Source organism: Neomonachus schauinslandi, chromosome 2, assembly GCF_002201575.2.
Source record: "Neomonachus schauinslandi chromosome 2, ASM220157v2, whole genome shotgun sequence".
NCBI classification, from domain to species: domain Eukaryota; kingdom Metazoa; phylum Chordata; class Mammalia; order Carnivora; family Phocidae; genus Neomonachus; species Neomonachus schauinslandi.
The window spans coordinates 60,978,821-60,996,938 of record NC_058404.1 but is presented as its reverse complement, the minus strand read 5'-3'; the positions used below and the strand labels follow the sequence as shown (position 1 = coordinate 60,996,938).

General features: G+C 35.4%; 1 pseudogene; it reads right to left on the bottom strand.

Annotated features, from left to right (window-relative positions):
• Positions 1-1,684: 1,684 nt before the first annotated feature.
• Positions 1,685-2,807, bottom strand: LOC110588587 (annotated as a pseudogene).
• Positions 2,808-18,118: the final 15,311 nt, after the last annotated feature.

The following is an 18,118-nucleotide window of genomic DNA, read 5'->3' as shown; positions in this document are numbered from 1 at the left end:
CCAAAGAAACTGGCACAGTGCAGGACACTTAATAGCCACATAATACATATTTGTTGAATCAAAAAATCTGGTTTGAATAGATAGTAATATTTCCATTGATATCTATTCACATTCTCTCACAAGAGACTGTTAAATGACCAGCCTATAAATTTAATACATTTTCAATCTATCACAAAAAAATCTATTAAGATTTAATAGAATTTTTTTTTTAAAAATTAATAACCAAAAACACTTTTGTCACCACCCTAAACACTTTTAATAACCACAAATACTTTCATGATATCTAAGGACATGATAGCTTTTTTTCATTCACAAAACATGTGATACAATGAGTGTTTTGGAGGAAGGAGGCTTAATTAGGTAACTACTAGTACATTGTCTCACATCACTAAAGGTTTGCCCTGCCTCCAAGGTATGTAAAACTGATTTTGGCAAAGATTAAGGGGACCCATGAATAATCCTTCATTGTGTAGAAAAAATGCTATTATCGTGCCTGTATTTTTTTCTTTCATACCCTTAGAGGGTAATCTGCATTCCTAAAACAAGAAAATCAGACTCAATTACTTTTCCAACTACACTAAACTCCTGTGCAACCACTGTTCATGCACCTACTACAGGCCCTTTGCTCTAGCTCTTCCCTTTAGAATGTCATTTTCCTTCACTGTTTGTTCAGCTCACTCAGCTCATTTAGATCTATGGTCAAGTGTCAGATCCTTGAATAGGTCTTCCCCAGTCAATGCATCTTCCTCACCCCTGCTTTATTTTTTTCATAGCACTTACTGCTACCTGCTATTGCTACAGAAATGTATATGTATTCATTTGTTTATTTTACTTTCTAACATTAGAATGTAAGCTCCATGGGGGCAGAAGCTTTTTCAGTTATTTTTAGTGCTATATCCTGAATAGTTATTAGCATGCAGTAAGCACTCTAGCCATAGTTTTTAAGTAAAATAAGAAATAAATAGTAAACAAAAGGGTAGATTTAGTTGGGAAAATTGGTAGGACATCTTTTATTTAAGGCAGAGTGGGTAAGTCTTCACCAAATTAGCAGGGACTTTTAAGAAATAGTCTTATAAGATTCCATCCCAGCAAGAAGTAGCCAAATGCTGATTCCCTGTATATCTTTTTTGTTTTTTTTGTTTTTTTTCTGTAGACACTTAAGTATTCAGTTTATTTGGATAGTATACTTGAACATATTAAAAGTTACAAAGCCTAAAATAAGCAAGCAGCAAGTCAATAAAATCACAACTCAGAATTCTAACATTTTCACATGGTATCACTGACTATGAAATGCAAAAAGACTATAAATGTTTTAAGTGGAGTGATCTCTAACCTAATAAATTACACTAGTATGACCAAAACAAATGATCACATACTGTAGAATACAATAGAACATGAGCTGTTCTCCAGGACTGCTTTTTCAAAGCTTGAAAAATTAACTGACCCATCATTTTAGGGGGGAAAAAGAGAAGTATGGACTACGAGGCTCTACATGTAGATTTTAAAAATTCTAATTAAAATATCTTAGACTATATTAGATGTTTACTTGACATTGGAAATGTAGTCGACTATCAAAGTATTTCTCTTCATCACAAAAATTCCATATATTAAGGATTTACACAATCCAGGAAAAAAACAAAAAACAAAACCTAGAAACATTTTTGTTGCCTGAGCAAGTAATTTTCTAAAAAGGCTCTCCAAAATCTTGACTAGAGGTGTCCTACTCTGCAATGAAATGCTTGAGTTCTTCAACACACCTCTCACCTATTTCATGTAAATTATTTCTCAATGCGAACTGTATAGACTTTTCTAATGAAGGATCTTTTTCAATCAGCATTTTCACAACCATCCCAAAAGTTTCACAGTCTTGTCGGTAAACCTGTTCAATCTCTTTCGTTTTTGATGCTATTGCTTTAGAGAGACTGCTTAGTTGACTGTCTTCAAATAATTCTATGCCATCTGTTGCATTTGACTCAGGTTCCTCTCCCTGCTCAATAAACAATGATGCTGTGGATCCTGTCTCATATTCAATTTCAGGTAAGTTACACTCATCTGCCTTCTCTAGCTTTTCAGCAGCCCACTTGCTTGCAACCTCAGCACGTTCCTTTTTAGTTAGCCTACTGGGTTTGTCTAACATCTTTGATGGAGGAACTGCTGGAGAACATGAGGGTGAGGTGTCTCTTGATGTTTTCAAAGACTGAACAGGTCTCTCTTTACCTCTTTCTGGATTTCCTTCATTCTGCCGTTTGTAGGAGGCACCAGCACAGATGGACTTTCTATGTTGAGCTTGATGGAAAGAGTACGTTTTGCTTCTTTCTGGAGAGTAGCTTCTACTACTGACACTGGAGCCAGACCTGCTGTGTGGAGAATCCTTTCGACCTACAGGTGATTATCTGAAAAAAAGGAGTATCTCTTTTATGAGGAGACCGGTCTCTCGTGTAATGGGAAGAATAGAAACTTGTTCTTCTAAAGCCATCTCTCATGTCCCTGTACTCAGGCTGTCGACTTGCAGAATGATCATCTCTTGTCCACCTATAGCCAGATTCATCTCCTCTGTGAGGTGGACCACTTCTTCGATCATGAGAAAAACTGCGGCACTCGTCATATTCTTGGTAATCAACATGACTGTAATATCTATTGTAGCTTCCTTCACCAGGTCTGTCTAGCAGTGATGGTTTCTTTGGCACAATATTAACTACTCTATGGTAGCCATCACTGGGGTGATTTTGAGGAGGTACTCATTCTCTTGGAAGTCTTTCATAGTCGTATCATCCTTCAGACCACATTTCATCCCTTCTGTAAGCCATTGAGTCCTTTCAGGAATCAAATTTAAAGTTTTCAACAATCTCCGACTCTGGGCTGCCGGGAGACCCCATAAATGATTCCCTGTATATCTTTACGGAGACCAAGTGGAGTGCCATTTCTTAAAAGAGCCCTTTCTAAATAAGGAAGGGAGAAGAATTTATCCTAAAGCTCCCTGCTAAAACCCGCCTTCCATTGGTCAATGTCCCCATGGACATAATGCACCTACATATTATATATCAAAACTTCTCCAGCCTGTCACTAGGCAAGCCAAGTCCTCTGTGGGCCCATTCTGGCTGGTGCCCTGATGCAATGGACTTGCCTTGTCAATCAGTGCTGCCAATATGGGGTTCTTCAACTGGTAGCAGCTGCAGCAGCAGCAGTGACCTGGCTTCTTGGTTATTTTGAGCTTGTTTAGGACCATAACAGAAAATATTTAGGTTCTTATTAGGTCCAGGCTGAAATACTATAAATTTTCTCATTCAGCTTCTCCTCATGCTCAATTTCAAACCAAAGTTTGACTAAGATATTCCAAAGATGTGAATGGTATGACCTCATCCAAATGATAAGCAGATATTTAAGTTTCATAACTATGATATGCAGTCCAAGAGTTCTTGACAGGCAAAACATTCACTAGTCTAAATTTCTAAGACAATTTGGCTTCTACAAGTGTTAAGTTGTATTAGTTGATCAATTTCATAGCCGTAGTCACTAAATGTTCATTTTGTGGATTCATCTTAAGGAATTATTTACCTACTGAGGGAATATCCTTTCTAACCCAAGATTGGCTCTTCATAGAAGAAGCAATACAAAGTAAATTGCTAAATATTCTGGAAAGTATTAGGCAAGTGTAATTACAATTGTTTGAAACAGGGTTTGCTAATTATCTTTAATTACTGACATAACTTAAGTGGTAAGTATTGAGGAGGCAGCCACCATGTACCCAAACTAACATACTTTCATAACTTGTTTAGCTGTTGAATCCAATGAAGTATAAGCTCCATTAAGACAGAGAATGGCTCTATTTTATTCACCCGTTATATAGTAGGTCCCTAAAACATATTTATTGTGGCTAGAATCACTAGCTACTTAGAGGTGGTCTAAATAAACACCTCTTTCCTGTTCATTTTACCAGTTTAAGTCATGTTGCCTATTGTCAGTTTTGTGTTCTGCTTTCTTGTGCAAATGCGTGTGTTTTTTTTTAAAGATTTTATTCTTATTTACTTTAGAGAGAGAGAGTATGCACAAATGTGGGGAGGAGCAGGGGGAGAGGGAGAGGCAGAGGATCCCAAGCAGACTCCTTGCTAACCATGGAGCCCCACATGGGGCTTGATCTCACAACCCATGAGATCATGACCTGAGCCAAAATCAGGAGTCAGTCACTCAACTGAATGAGCTACCCAGGTGCCCCTGAATCTTTTATATATATATGTGTGTCTTCTTTCTCTCTCCCTCTACTCTCCTTCTATGTAAATATGCATATATACATATAATGTCTATATCTGTTCTATAATATACATTGATACATGTCATATATATGCAAATATATATTAAGTTCAACCAATTAGAATATATACAAACTATCATTTAATACCTACATTGTGGAGTCATTCATATTGATATTTGTCTTATCACCCAAAGAATCTTCTTAAATTTACCCATTTCAATCTTGGATAATATTTTTTTTCAGTGCAAACACATTACATTCTTTAAAGATAAACAAATGCCTGGGTGAAAATTTGTTACTGGCATGACAGGAGTTACATTAAAACTAAAAATTGACTCTCATAACCCAGATCTATAAGTGAATGTAAGCAGATTAAGCAGGGTCTTTAACTTCTCTCTTTATTGCCAATCATAAATAAATACTGACTAGAAAAATGTCCTTGGAAAAGCTTGGTCTCTGGACTCTGAGAGACTTGAATTTGAAACGTGATCCACCATTTTCTTGCAATGAAACTTTAACAAATCAATCCTTAGTTTCCTCATCCAATAAATGGAGGTATTTATTGGACCACATTTTCAAGGATAGTGTGGAGTCAGATAGAACAAATTATGTGGTATATAGTAGGCATGCTACATTTAGATATTTGTACAAGAGGCATAGAACCATTGAAGTATTTATATGTAATCTATTTTGGAATTTAATTCTTTTGACATTTTCTCTTTGTGAAATGCTAGGCCATTCTCTTCTCTTGACTTGACTTTTCCTCTTCCGTAGAAGAACAATATAAGGATTATGTTGAATCTCCATGGCTGGGAAAAGATAGTCTGTATATGCAAATACGTTAAATGAGAATTTTTCTGTTGTTACAAGTTTGGGCAGAGATCCCAGTGGATTCCTGTGGAAAGGTAAAATGAGAACTACATCCCCTAAATCATACTGGATAAAATATTTTGAAACTGGTTTGTGACCCTTAGTTTATTATCCAACTCAGAACATAAATGATATTTGTTTGAAAGTTGTAGAGACTGCAGAGCATGGATTTATTGCAGAGGAATTGTCTGCCTATTGTGCTTTTGGAGATAAACCTATATAACTTTAAGCTATGTGAAGGAAATTTCAAGATAAGTATTCGTGGACTTTAGCATGTGTGCATTGGAGATGGAATAGTTCAGGGAATGATTTCTGACTCACTTTTGAAATCATCTGTTTTGGGACTAAAGATCAAGAAAAGATGCTTAAGGATTTAGGGAACCAGACATAGACCCTGCAAAATAGGATCAACTATGAGCTATTTTGAAAAGAACCCCACACAAGAGATCCTTGTTCCCAGGGGCAGGTTGATATCAGCAGAACAATGTTGACATGTATATTTAGATAAGAAACCAAGGTATAGGTTGTAAACGTCAATTAGAAGTGTCATTTTTTACAACAAATGGCAGTTCAGCCATCCCAGATTACTACAGGAGATATAGAGAAGAAAGGGATCATGTGCCTTGATACCTACAGGCTTCCCGGGGGAAGGAAGACCAATTTAAGGAAGAGGGATATTTGAAACTGAGAGTGTAGGGTTTTTTGTTTTTGTTTCTCTTTTTTTGTTTTTTACTTTACACAGGACTGGATGTTTTAATGCCTAAAAATCATGTATTTCCTGAGAGTATATGAAAATGTAAAAGTTGATGAGGATGTGGTCCATGGACATGGGTAAAGATATTTATCTTTTTGTACTGTAATACATACTGTGTATATATATATATATGTATATATATATATGGTATGTATATATATATATTTCAGATAAATTATGAAATTTATTTATATTTCACCATTTAAAAGCCAGAACATAACAAATTTTACTTTCTGGAAAGTCATCTTATTAGAAATACAATGAAGTGCCCTTAATACAAGGAAATCAGTTTCTTGGTACCACCAGTGAAATGGACATACTCTCATCCATTCCCTCAGATGAAGACTTTGTCAAATTTCCCTCCAAACTTAGACCTCTCAATTCAGGGAGGTCAGAGTGAACTTTTTCCAGAAATTACACTGAAGACACAGACCTTAACATTTAGGCCCTCCCAAGCAACATCACATTAGAAAAAATTATTTTGCCCACAAAGGACCCTGTCTTTGCTGGTTACTAGGCATTCTTTTAACAAATACAATTCGGGCGTCTGGGTGGCTCAGTTGGTTAAGCGACTGCTTTCGGCTCAGGTCATGATCCTGGAGTCCCTGGATCGAGTCCCGCATCGGGCTTCCTGCTTGGCAGGGAGTCTGCTTCTCCCTCTGACCCTCCCCCCTCTCATGTGCTCTCTCTCTCTCTCATTCTGTCTCAAATAAATAAATAAAATCTTAAAAAAAAAAACAAAAAAAAACAAATACAATTCTTTTAACAAATATTTCCATGAACTGAACATGGAGCTTAACTCCTTGTAATAGTGGAGTTGAACAAATGGATTCAGTTAAGCTTGGTGGGATTTTTTTGTTTTTGGAAATTGATTTGAACACTCATCAGGTGATCTCGGAATCCATGAGCATGATGTTGGGAAGGTATCATAGAACAGATATTATCATCTGTGGTAGGCACAGAGATGCACCACCCAGAGCTCTCTTTAAGGAAGGACTTGTTGCCTGGTAGTAAGAAGTACATTCAGTGGACACCTCCTTTGGAGATTTCCTCAATAAAGAACCACTTTGTCCAAAGTTACACCCTTCCCAGAAAAGTCTATATCTTATGTTTGAGCTAGGCACAGCCCCTTCTACCTATTATGGAACAATCTGTGTGGCAGTAATTGTTCTAGAACTCTCTACCAGGTTGACCAAAGTTTTTTTCAGGTCTACATTATACTTTAGCTTCCTTCTTTTATTTCGCCTTCTTTCCACAGGTACTGATCCTTATCACCATGCACTGAAATCTGTCTCAGCACTTGCTTCTAGACAACCCACCAGCAATAACATGGTTAAGATGAGGTTTTAGAACTGGATTATTCATTGCCTGGCTGCAGTGAAGACTATCAATGATGCAGGTGAAGCATAGATAGACCCCAATACAAAGTGACAGTTGTAAAAACATTCACCAGCATGACTTTTGATTACTATGAGCTCAAGCAAATAGTAGCCCCAATTGCACCTGTGATACCAGTTGCAGTATTTTCTTCCTGTAGCAGTCTTGTATAACACAGGTAGGTTATAAGAGCCAGTGATTTGGTGGATAAATTATTTTCTATCCCAATTAGCAAAGAGGATAAGAAATACTTCAAATTTACATGGAAAGGAAAAAAATAAATAGATAAACATCTACAGTTATTGTCCCAGTCTATATTAACTCTCCCACCTTCTAACATAATAGAGACTAAGAAAATATGGGGTATCTAGACATCCTGCAAAGTATTACACTAATCCATTACATTAATGACATTATACTGACAGTCTGGATGAACAAGAGGTAGCCAGCAACTTGAAGCATTAGTAAGACACATGTGCTGCAGAGGTGAAAGATAAACTCTATAGGTCTAGACACATGCATAAATTTTAGGAGTCCAGGAATCCAGTGCCCAGGGCAATATTAGATATGCCCTCTAAAGTTAAAGGTAATTATTATACTTTGAATCTCCTAGCATGAAAAGGATGAACATTACATGTAGAATCTCTTTGGGTTCTTTTTTTTTTTAAATTTAATTTAACTTTATTATGTTATGTTAGTCACCATTCATTACATCATTAGTTTTTGATGTGTGTTCCATGATTCATTCTTTGTGTATAACACCCAGTGCTCCATTCAATATGTGCCCTCTTTAATACCCATCACCAGGCTAACCCATCCCCCCACCCCCCTCCCCTCCAAAACCCTCAGTTTGTTTCTCAGAGTCCATAGTCTCTCATGGTTTGTCTACCCATCCGATTTCCCCCCCTTCATTTTTCCCTTCCTACTATCTTTTTTTTTTTTTTAACATATAATGTATTATTTGTTTCAGAGGTACAGGTCTGTGATTCAACAGTCTTACACAATTCATAGCGCTCACCATAGCACATACCCTCCCCAATGTCTATCACCCAGCCACCCCATCCCTCCCACCCCCACCACTCCAGCAACCCTCAGTTTGTTTCCTGAGATTAAGAATACCTCATATCAGTAAGGTCATATGATACATGTCTTTCTCTGATTGACTTATTTTGCTTAACATGATACTGTCTAGTTCCATCCACGTCATTGCAAATGGCAAGATTTCGTTTTTTTTGATGGCTGCATAATATTCCATTGTATATATATACCACTATTCTTTATCCATTCATCTGTTAATGGACATCTAGGCTCTTTCCATAGTTTGGCTATTGTCCTAAATTCAGCATATTCCACATGTAGGAACATTCCCTGGTCCTCTGTGACTGAGTGGTATGAAAGGCTACCCACTTTGAGTGGAGCACAGAGCAGGGAAGGACTGTGCAGGAGGCACAGCCTGTGTCATAAGAAACACTGCTAAATGGGCTATATGAATGAACAGACTCTTACCATGTAGGAAGTGGTAAAAGAGATTGATTCTGGAAAGAGAAAAAAACTGAGTCTCTACTCACTATCTAAAACCTTAACCATTCAAAGGAATATTGGATAGCTTTCTTTTGATAGTCAAGATCTTCATATCAGGCTTTACAAGATTCATGGAAAGTGGGGAGAATCTTAAATGCTATGGTTCCCAAATCGACTGGGATCATATATAATATCAGTTAGTCCATAGAATTTCTCACTGGAGGTAGTGAGATTGGATAGATGGTAATTCAAAACAGAGTAACCCAAGATATGACATTAGCCTCTTGAAGTAGTACATGTGCCATTTTAAAAGACTATTATTGTTATATTCCTACAGACTCTTCTAATTTTTAATTTTGGCAGATTTGGGAAAAAATGAAGAAATTGTGATATTAGGTGATTTGGCTAATGCCATATGACTTGTTCTGAGAGTTCTTCATACTGGGGATAAAATCTCTTCTCCAGGTTTAGACCTGACACTCTTGGCCCTTGACTTAGAAATCAGGTCACAAAGAGTAGCCAGTATCCTTCTGTTAATATTTTAATCTGCAGTGTTCAAATGTGTCATCTCCAGAGGTTTTGAATCCATGAGATGATGTGACAAATAATAATATCTCCCAAAAGGAAGAGAAAACCTTGACATATATGCAATTTTTAAATGTAAAAAAAAAAAAAAGTGCACACAATAACATGTGTGCACTTTATTTATGAAATTTATGTCTAAATTTCATAGACATAATGTTGAACAAAAAAAGTCAGACAAAGTAGTATTCTTTATAAGTTCATATTTATAAAAATATTCAAAAACAGGCAAAACCAACAAAGTGAGTGATAGAAGTCAAAATTGTAGTCACCTCAGAATAAGGAAAAGTTGAGGGTTCAAGGTGAAGGGGAATGAAGGAAACTTCTGGAAATAGTCTACATCTTGATCTTGGTGATAAATACATGGGTGTGTTCACATGTAAAAATGTATAGATGTGTACACTTAAAATTTGTGCATTTTATGTATGTCTCAAAAGTATTAAAGACAAAAAAGTACAAACAACAACAACAACCTTAGGAGGAAACCAGGGGATGGTAGACACAATGAAATATTGAAAGATACTGGGAATTTGTACTTTATCAGGTCCTACTTACGAGTGATTCTGCATTCTAGTCCCAGCCTTAATTCCTAATGTCTTCCATTCCCAGGCAAACCATTTATAAGGTTTTTTGAGTTATTATTTTTTTTTTGAGCTAGTGCTATACTTATGATAAAACCATCATTCTGGCCCCAAAGTTATCATACATAAACACTCTTCAATATAAATATTTTTAATATTTCTCCTAATAATTATGTCTACTATAAAATAAGTCAGTTATAATTTCATCTTTTTGAAAACACTGAATTTTCCCTTATGAAATACTTATTTATCTGCTTAATGATTGACTGTTAATTATAAATATTAGATTTCCATGTTAAAGATAATAATTTTATACTCAAAGCAGGGATCTACCTCACATAGTGACTTTTATGTGAAGATTAAGACTTAGGATGTTCATGCGCATAGCTGAATTATAACTGGGAATTAAAAGTCACTAATGAAATTTCTGGTTCACATCATTAGGAACTGAAACAAATTTGTTAGTTATGTAACAATATGTCACTCTTGGCGCTTGTGCCTCACATATTGATTTTTCTCGATCTATGTGATAAAATTTTATGACTCTCTTAAAACTCCAAACTAAGATTTAAACTAATGTAGAAATAAATTTGGGGTTCTTAATTCTGGAATTTAAAAAATGCTAATATAATCACCTGAATTGGAGACAAGGAATGGAAAAATGAATAATTTTAAATAATAAGAAATGTTAATTGTGCAATTTTGTTTTTTTGTGGGTTTTTTTTTGGTATATTTACAATCTGAGAATGAGTGCTTAATCATTCCATTTTTCAAATACATTGACTATCACAGACAATTAATACAATTTGGAGTTTTATTGGGTTTAAAGGAATTTTAACTAGGTATTGTACCACGATATATCCAAAGACAGCCATTAGGTATTTAAATCTTATTAAAATATACATTGCCATATGGGTATTTGTGAATAATTGAACAACTCTTTACCCATAGTGGAATACCGAGAAACTTTTTAATCACCTTGCTATTTTAGCACCTTTGTAACAATGTTCTTCTAACCTGCATTTTTAATTTTCATTTTCTTGATTTGCATCTATTAAACTTTCTAATTTAAATTCATAGTTTTTCATTAAAAAGGCGTAAGCAATGATGCAGGAAAGGTACTCTTGGGGAATTTGTTTTTAACCAATTTTTGTCATCTATGAATTTCATCCCCTACTAAGTCTTGAGTAGAAGTACCTTCTTAGCAATATATTTCTATAAGTGCAAAATATATTCCATGTAAAAAGAACACCAGATGTTTTAAAATTTATTTCTCTCCTAAATTAGCGCTGTGATCACTTTTAGAGTAACACTAGAAATTACATACGTAAATACTGTGAAGGGGGATCTGTTGTAGGCTTAAAGACATTTTTTTAATATGTCCTCCATCTGCATTGAACACCAAAAATTGTATGCACTTCACATCTACTGATTTTTCATCTATGTCTTTATCTGTATGCTCTTTTGAGCTACTTATTTCTTATTTTATACATACATTCCTACATGCTGATTTTTTTGATATATATACACACATACATATATATACACATTTTTTTAAATTAACAGAGTACAATATTAGTTTCAGGTGTACAATATGGTGATTCAACACTTACACTGACTTTATATAGTTATCCACAAATATATGTAGATTTTTTCACAGATCTATAAAAGTTTGTTTTTAATTTATATGTCAGTAAAGATAATGACATTGACCTTGACAAGGAGGTAATAAAAGTGAAGTTAAAATTTTTTAAATCATAATATCTATTACTTATCTAAATTTAGAATACTAAATTTGCTATTGAGTGCCTTCTATATGCAAATCATTGTGCTTATGTCTAGGTGTGATTAAAAAAAAAATGGCAGCTTTGTCCACAAAGAAGTATAATCACAAGGAACTTATCCAGTTGAAGAGGAAATTTCTATTTCCTTTTTGTGTACGTTTTGAATTCATTATAACCCACCGCTCTGCTTTTGTAGCTTCAAGTTTGGAAAGCTGGTAATAATTTTTATACGATGTAGTCCAATCCTTTAGCAGGATTTGATGAATACCGAATCTAGGTGCTCTAGCAAGATTCCTTAGTGATAATTTGAAATTGGAATTATGAGATTTTATGTTTGTTTTTTCTAGTACCTTAACAGAACAAATATAAATTTAAGACCCATGATATAGCCATGCTCTCTATACAGTGAATATGAAGAAGCAGGGAAATATGATTTGAGAAATCAGAGAAATTTTCACTGAGCTTTCACACTAAAAGAAGGAAAGAACTTTTATCATATAATCACAAAATTATTCATTATTAAAACTTGAAAGTTCTTATTAAATATAGAAAGAGAGAGAAGTATGTTGGATATGTTAATGTGCCAGGTAGAGTGTACTATAGGTTTTCAGTTTGTTCATCTGTGAAATGGATGGGTTGGATCACCTGACCTCTATACCTTTCTGCTAAAATTTTCTTCATAGCCTTTTATAGCCCAGTCCTTAGGTTGTGTGATAAAATGTAGTTTTATTACATATAAATAATAATATGCACAAAAAATAAGTTGGATACTATTATACTTTTTGGCCTGCTTTTATTTTAATACAAATTGATCTATTTTGACTTAAGTAATATATACTATTTGGAAATCTAGGTGTAAGTAGAGGATAAGAAGTTGATAAAGATGTCATGATTTACTAACTGAAAATTACTTTTTGTTGAGGTTTTGTGAAATAAAAAATAGTTCCTCAGCAATATTTGGAATATCTAATAAACCAAAAAAAAGGAAAGCACTTTAAAAATTTCAACCCATTCTTTGCTTATTTCCTGGATTAGAATCCTACACTGCACCTAAATTGAAGTGCACTCCCAAGCCTGAAATCAGGTTTTGCTCCTGCTTTCTCAATAGAATCACAGTCCCTTGAGAGCATTTTCCTCTCACTGAGCTACATCTCAATCAGCAGACAATTCGCCACTGAGACGCAGTTTGAATTCTTGCTTCATCCAGTCACACTCAGTTGAACATACAGGCCTGTGATCATTAAAGGCTGCTGCTTTCTCCTGACAGCTTCATGGAAGCGATCCAGAGCTACTCAGTATCCGAATTTCATATTCCCTTGAAACTGGAGCTGCACACCGTGCAGGGCTGTGACCTTTTCGTTTAGGTTCTTCTTCTTCTTCTTCTTCTTTTTTTCCCTTTGCGGTTTGAAAGGTATAGGCACATCAGAAAAATATTACTAAGGACAATCACATAATAAAAAAGTTATAGGAAAGGTCATAACATACAGTAGAGATTAATTTAGTCCAGGTAGGCAGCTCTACTCTATATATTATTAAATGTTTGGGATTGAGTGATTGTGGGTACTGCTTTTATTTGTAGTTATTTAAATGGAAATATTTGAATATTAGAACTGTTTGTTTTTATTCAGGAAAATGTAAGATCCAGTTTTCGGTTGATTTGTTGGTGTTTTAATTGACAGTCCAGAGAATCAGTGTAATCTATAAGTATTTAACTGTTCTTAATTGATTTTAAGCTGTGACTCAACCTATTTCAAATTACATATTTCTTACCCATTCTTTTATGAATAATGTCTTAACTGTATTTTAAACAAGTTAGATTTTTTCTATTCCTAAGTTATGACCTAGTGACCCAATTAGCTATTAGTGGTACACCTTTAATTAATTCTTGTGTAAACAAAGGCAACAACTTACTAAATACACAAAAGTCCCTTCTTACACAGATTTGTGTCCTAAATACCACATAGCCTATGTATTTGTAGTAGTCATTTTGGGCACCACTGAAGAATAAAGCTGCGGAAAAGATGGAGATGGTGTGTGTGTCCCTGGAAGGATATTTAAGAAAAATTAGACGCTTAAAGACCTAATCTTCCCTAACTCAGTTAAGAATATCCCATTTATATCATCATTTCCTTTCTAGATGGGAGAATGTGGATACATGTATTTGCAAATGAGTTTCCTGGGCTCATGGAAAAGAAAAGTAAAGAAAGAAAAGGAAGAAAAAGAGGCACAGGTCTATTAGCTCCAACACCTGCATCCCCAAACAGGGATACTCACTGTAGGCAAAATCGTTAAGAGAAGTGGTGGGTTAGGATTTTGTGTGAGCTTTTCCTGAAAATCACTTTTGAGCCAGGTTTCTCCATTGTAAGATGAGACTGGCAATAATGACTGCCCCTGAGAAGGACTGCAAGATCTAATACTGGAAACTTTACAATGGGCTTATTCCTCCCTGAGTCGGTGTTATGTAAAACGCGTAAGTTCTGTGCAAAACACTAAAGGATTAAATAAAGGATATATTCCTTGACCTTTTCTCCCAAATCATTGATGAGGTCATTTGTATGTATCTTCTAACACTGAATGAAAGCCAATTCCATATGAACACAACAGAATATAGTAAACACTGAGCACATTGTCCATGGTGTAGCTGAGGAAACTCTAGCAAAACATAAAATATATGTTGAAAAAAAATTATTTCTTGAAAAGAAAATACTTTCTCAAAATTCAACTTTCATTTACTGTAACACAAAGGAAACATTTAGTAAATAAGAGCTTTACACACGACGGGTCTAAGATAAAAAGGGTTTTGAAGAGAGAAAATTTGGAGGGGGGAAGCAGTTGTAATGATGCTTTTCGAGTCAGGTCCCTTAGGGAGACAAAGTACTTCAGCAAATTTCATAAAGTAGTATAGGAATTGCATGAAGAGAACTAGGTCTCATAACTGACCTAAATCCATAAATTGAGTTGTAAATAAAATTTAGGTCTATTTTTATGACTCTACTAAGACCAGAGTCTACGGTGACTATAATGGGACTCTGTTTCCTGGCTCATCTATTGGCTGCATTGGAGTCATCTGGGGAAGATCAATAATATAGATTCCTGGTCCCTATCCTGAACCCACTCCACCAGAATCTCCAGAAGGGGAATGCAACAATCTGTATATTTAACAATTTCAGCAGTTTTCTCAGGATAAAACCAGCATAAGGACACTGTGAGAGGACAGGACAAAGAGAGCAGAGCATAGCTAAAGGTAATGATATGCAAACATTGCTTCTACCCTGCAGGCAAAAAGCAGGCCTAGAGTCTCTGATGTACCATTGCTCTATGATGCCCTTCAAAACATTGTTCTTAACATGGATAAAGTCAGTTCTTGAGCCACACTCTTTCTTCTGTGTGACTTAATCCTTTTTATGGTGTTTAAAAAACATACACTAACAGCATCCCTGAAGGTGCTCTCTAGACTGAGAGATAAATGTGGTGCTTTATTGATTTATAGGAAAAATAGCTGCATTGGAAGAAAGGCAAGGGATGGGTGAATAGAAATAATATCTGGTCCTTGTGTAACATTTTTTCAACTTACAAACCAGTTTTTCCAGTATAATGTGCAGTCATGCTGACAACAACCTTAGGAGTTTGAAGAACCACCTTATAGTTCACTCTGTGGGCTGTTGAACTGGGACTTAAATTCTGTGGCTTGATACTGCAGAAATATGATTGGTGTCCCTAAACCATCTGTCACAAACATAGAAAATTATTTTGAATTATTAGAAACATAAATGAATAAAGGAGTCTCTTAAGAAAGAAAAAAATATGTACCTCCATGTTTACTCAGTAAACTAACTTTAAAAAAAATATGGTATTACTGAATTCTGCAGCTTCAGCAAATACTTCAGTCCTTTAGGAATAAGTACAGGTTAAAGTGAAAAGATATATCCAGTTCTAGCACTGAGGTTTAGTCCAAATGGAAAATAAAATTATGTATATATGCTGTTAAAGACTGAAAATAAATAACAAGTCCACAGGGGATAGAAACAAATAAAATGATAAAGTAGTTAGCTTGGTTTAAAGGTGGACAGTAGGTATGGGTGATTAGTTTTAATTTTGGTACTGTTGAAAAAACAAAATGCAACCAAATAAATTTGAAGATCTAACTGGCTTTATTAAATGATTCATGAATTGGGACAGAATCCTATCTTGTTAACTCCAAGGAGTTGCACAAAATGGAAGGTTTTTATAGAGAGGAGGGTGGGACAAGAAGTTATTAGCAAAAGGAAAGACAGGATAGTTTCAGGAAGGTCAGCTTCCCCTAAGGAGAAGGGCAGGAAGTTATGCAGATTACTTTATCTTGCTTAGGGGGATGGAGGGGGCCCATGTGACAGATTACCTCATTGGTGCTTATCAGAAAATTCCTGACTGACCAGTTAAGACCTCGTTTCTGGGGGAGCTATGAAGTGCAATTAGGTTAGGTATTAAGCCCCAAATCAATAACTCGGCCTAAGTGACCCCAATTTAGGCCAGTGATTTTCTTTTTAGCTGCACCATCATGGTGAACATCCTGTTTATGGCAGTCTCTCATCCTGATGCAGTTAGCATGAAAAAAGACTCGAGTCTAAATGATTTTTCTGTATTTTTTTAAATTTAAAAATAAATAAATAATTGAAATATATTTGACATACATTGTATAAATTTAAGGTTTAACAACATTGTGATTGATACATTTATATATTGTAATATTGCCATTGCAGTGATAATTAGCACCTCTATGGTGTCACATAATTATCATTTCTCTTTAGTGCTTAAAATAATTAAGATGTGTGCTCTAAGCATGTTTGTTAGCAGATAGTCCTGTTCCCTGGCCCGAGTTCTTGAGTTCCACCGAGAAAGAATTAGGGACCAAACTCTGAAGCAAGCAGGAATTTAATAGTGGACAAAGCGAAAGTATACTCTCAGAGTAGGAGAGCGGGCAGCGGTGGCAACTTCACCGGGGGTCAGGGTTGTATGGTTATTGATCATTGCAAGGATTATGGGTCTCTGACCGAGGCTGCCTCCAATCTTCTGAGGGACTCTGCCTACCGGTTGGGAGGAGGAGATGCTAGCCCTATGTGGTCGGTGTTGGAACTGTCATGGCAGCCATCCTCCCAAAGGAGGTCAAAACTGCGAAGTAAATGTATTATAATGAAGCTAGAGGTTACTTTAGGACAGCGGTTATAGGGAAGAATACTAGCATATTCCTTGGGGGGTGGGATGGGGTTCCCAGCTGCTTGCATTCTGGAGGTGGTTGGTGGTTTCTGTCTTTTTCAACAATGGAACAGTCCCATTCCACGCTCATATCTAGCTAACTGCCTACTCTATCATGTTTGAGGATGCTACTACAGTATTTTAATCTGTATTAATGATACTGCGCCTTAGTTCTCTGGAGCTTATTTACTATTCATTTTAAGTCCTTAAAAACAACAACAACAACAACAAAAAACTGTCCTAACCTCTCACCCCCATCCTTTGGTAACTACCATTTTACTTTTTGTTTTTACTAGCTTGCTTTTTTTTAGGATTTCACATATAAGTGATATCATTACAGTATTTGTGTCTCTCTGTCTGACTTGTCTCATTTAGCATTATATCCTCAAGGTCTAACCATGGTATCACAAATGGCAGGATGTCCTTCTTGATTGTGGGTGAATAATATTCCATTGTATATGTGTGTGCATATGTGTATTTATATCACATATGTAATATATATATGCATATGTATATTACATATTTTTATGCATTTTTTGGAAGACACTTAGGTTGTTTCTGTATCTTGGCTATTGTGAATAATGGTACAGATGTATTTTTGATATCCTGTTTCCATTTCCTTTGGCTACATCCAAGTGGAATTGCTGGATCATATGGTAGACCTATTTTTACTTTTCGGAGGAAACTCCTTATTGTTTTCTGTAGTGGCTGAACCTATTTACATTCCTACCAACAGTGTACAAGTGTTCCTTTTTCTCCATATCTTTGCCAGCACTTGTTATATCTTCTTGATGATAGGCATTCTAACAGGTATGAGGTAGTACCTCATTTTGGTTTTGATTTGCATTTCTCTGATGATTAGTGATGTTAAGCATTTTTTTGTGTGTACCTGTTGGTCATTTAGATGTCTTTTTTGGAGAAATATTTACTTAGTTTCTCTGCCCATTTTAAAAATTTGATTGTTTTTGTTGCTGATATTGAGTTGTATGAGTTACATATTTTGGATATTAATCCCTCATCCAGTATGGTTTGCAAAAATGTTCTCTCATTCTGTAAGTTTTTTTTTTTTTTTCATCTTATTGTTTCTTTTGTTATGCAGAAGCTTTTAAATACGATCTAGTCTCACTTACTGATTTTTGTTTTTGTTGTTTGAGCTTTTGGTGTCATA